Below are 2,917 nucleotides of genomic sequence, written 5' to 3'. Positions count from 1 at the left end.
AAATGACCATTAGTCATATACTTGTCCTTAGAAGCGGTCTCCGTGCAAGATGTGTACTACTATTAGGGACATGAGGACTTCAACTCAACTAAGAAGCAAGGGCGAGAAGTTTCTGAAATGCCCAAGGTGTGATCAGTTTGAATGGTTGGAACTTGCAATTCGCGGGGTTGTAAGAAAGAGAAGTCCCGAACCAAAGAAGTTGGTTTTGAAGAAGAGGCGAAGGAGTCATCATCTTCGAAGTCCAATTCCAATTTGAAATTGAATATTGAGTTAGTCATAGAAGATTTATCTGAAGCATTTAATGCAAAGATTCTTCTTAAAGGAAAGGAACAGATGAAGCAAATTTAGCATGTTAATTTGCAGGGACTTGATGTATTATTTTGTACTGTTGTCTTGTTAGCTATTAATCAAAATTGTGGTTTGTTGACTGTTATTAATTACCATTAAGTTTACTATCATAAAAACATATAAGTCATTCCCTAATACAATAAGTTTAGGGTTTCCCTAAAACATAAGATAAAACATGACAGAATTATAAATTGGGTACCCTTAGAAATATATAAGTCATTCATAATATCTTAGGTCCAAAACCAAACATTGTCCAAGTACCATCCACAAAAAAGACCAAAATAACAAAACAAGTCATTACATGCCCAAAATGTAACAGTCTTGCAGAGTTTCCAACCAGCCAAAATAACAAAGGTACCCAAATCACAATAACCCTTCCTGCAGAGTTCAAAGTTTCCAATCTGGCCTCACAATTTGGAACTTCTGCCTTGATGCTGGATTCGGTGGAGGAGCTAGTGGTGGTTTGTTTTGTTTTGTGGCCTTGGCCATTTTTGGTGGTGGATCTGAACTGCTGTTTAGTTTCTTTGTTGCACGTGGTGGCATGTAGGTGTCTCTGAGCCTCTTCATAAGGTTAGCAAAAGTATGCCTTTGCTCTGGAGCCTAATCAAATAAACACTAGATCAGCCAATTTACAAAACATAGTCAATTTGATATAAATCAGTTCAACTTATCAACCCATAAACCTATATTATACTCTACCTAGAATGTATTAGCCTTATGTGGCTTCTATGGTAATGGCACTCCACCAGCTGCCAATGTTTGTAGTTGCTTTGGTGTTGGTGGTTGAAAATTCACAATAGAAGGCTTTGTAGTGGCCTTTGTTGGTATTGTCACAATTGAACATGCTGCCTTGGTTTTGTCCCTAGTGTTGGGCTGTGATGATGCTGGCTGACTAACAACTGTTTCTTTGGACTTGTCCTTAGTGCTGGGCTATGATGAAGCTACTTCCTTGGTTTTGTCCCTAGTGCTGGGCTGTGATGAAGCTGCTTCCTTGGTTTTGTCCCTAGTGTTGGGCTGTGATGAAGTAGTTTCCTTGGACTTGCCCCTAGTGATGGGCTGTGATGATGCTGGCTGACTAACAACTATTTCTTTGGACGTGTCCCTAGTGCTGGGCTGTGATGATGGTGAAGATGGTACTTGACTTGAACTTGCAGGTTTGGACTTGCTCCTAGTGCTGGGCTGTGATGATGGTGAAGTTGGCACTTGATTTGAACTTGCACAAATGGACTTCCTTCTAGTGCTTGGTTGTGAAGGTGAAGTTGGTGGTTGACTTTCAGTGGCAACTTTGGACTTGCTTCTAGTGCTGGATACTTGACTTGGTTGTGACGAAGGTGAAGCTGGTGGTGGTTGACTTTCAGTAGCAACTTTGGACTTGCTTTTAGTGCTGGGTACTTGACTTGGTTGTGATGAAGGTGAAGCTAGTGGTGGTTGACTTGAACTTGCAACTCTGGACTTGCTTCTAGTGCTGGGTTGTGAAGGTGAAGCTGGCAATGGACTTTCAGTGGCAACTTTGGACTTGCTTCTAGTGTTGGGTTGTGAAGGTGAAGATGGCACTGGACCATTTGATGCTTGTGAAGATTCTACATCTTTGGCCTTAGATTTACCTATTATCCCAAACAAATGAGAATTCCTGACATGTAAGTAATTCCTGACATGTCATATGTAACCACATAATGATGAGTGTCCTTACCTTTTGGTTGTGCAGGGAGGCCTTTGCATGTCTTGGAATTATGCCCCTCTATCCTACACAACCTACACTTCCTTCTCTTCTTGTTTGGTGCTTCCTCATCTTCATCTCTCTTTCTATTCTTTCTTGTCCTTTAATACCCCGGTGTGTGGAGGTGGATGGTATAGCCGCTTCTGTGTCTACATGTAAACAAACACAGAAATTAATAACTAAAGAACAATATTATACATGTACAGATAAATACTTAACACACCTCCAAAACCTAAAACATATGCCAAATTCAATTCCACTACAACTAGAAAATCCTCAAATCCAACCAAGTAATATGCACACAGAAAACCATCCAACACAAGAAACCAAACAAATGTTTCATTGATGGTGCTATTCTTGTTAGCACTCAGTTTACATTTCAGCTTGAATCACCAAGATTACAGCTTACAACACAAGTTGCATCTTAGTGCTTTCCCTAGAGACCAATACAAATAAATGATTTCTGGGTCCCTTGTCTGACCTTTCACTGAGAAAAGTAGCCTATAAGGCTACAAACAATGGAATTAGATGGTAACTTATAATAATGAATTTACTAAACATGATTAATTTTAGAATAAAGACAATGATTTGTAGTAGTGAACAAGAGTAATACTGATATAAGTACCTGGGTTGAGTTGTCTTCAACAAGCATTACATATAATGTTCATAAGCAAGCATTACATATAAATCTTCAACAAGAGTATTGGTGTGGAACACAAGCTTTTCTCTTTATACTACTAGGCACTTTAACTTGTTAAACTACCAACCATACACAAAAATTCAACCAAAGAAACATACTCCATGATCCCCCAACTATAGCTTAGCACTTGAATTATAAGTTCTCAACACAAA

The 2,917-nt window shown here is 39.1% G+C and overlaps 1 long non-coding RNA gene across 1 annotated transcript; it reads right to left on the bottom strand.

The window, feature by feature from the left end:
* Positions 1-541: 541 nt before the first annotated feature.
* Positions 542-2,214, bottom strand: LOC147513217 (uncharacterized). The gene is made up of 3 exons (XR_015215302.1): positions 2,039-2,214; positions 1,048-1,952; positions 542-948 (listed from the first exon to the last, which is right to left on the bottom strand). It is a non-coding gene; the product is annotated as an uncharacterized LOC147513217 (long non-coding RNA).
* Positions 2,215-2,917: the final 703 nt, after the last annotated feature.

The sequence above is a fragment of the Coptis chinensis genome, chromosome 3 (assembly GCF_015680905.1).
Source record: "Coptis chinensis isolate HL-2020 chromosome 3, ASM1568090v1, whole genome shotgun sequence".
Classification (NCBI taxonomy): Eukaryota; Viridiplantae; Streptophyta; class Magnoliopsida; order Ranunculales; family Ranunculaceae; genus Coptis; species Coptis chinensis.
This window is presented reverse-complemented; position numbering and strand designations above follow the sequence as displayed.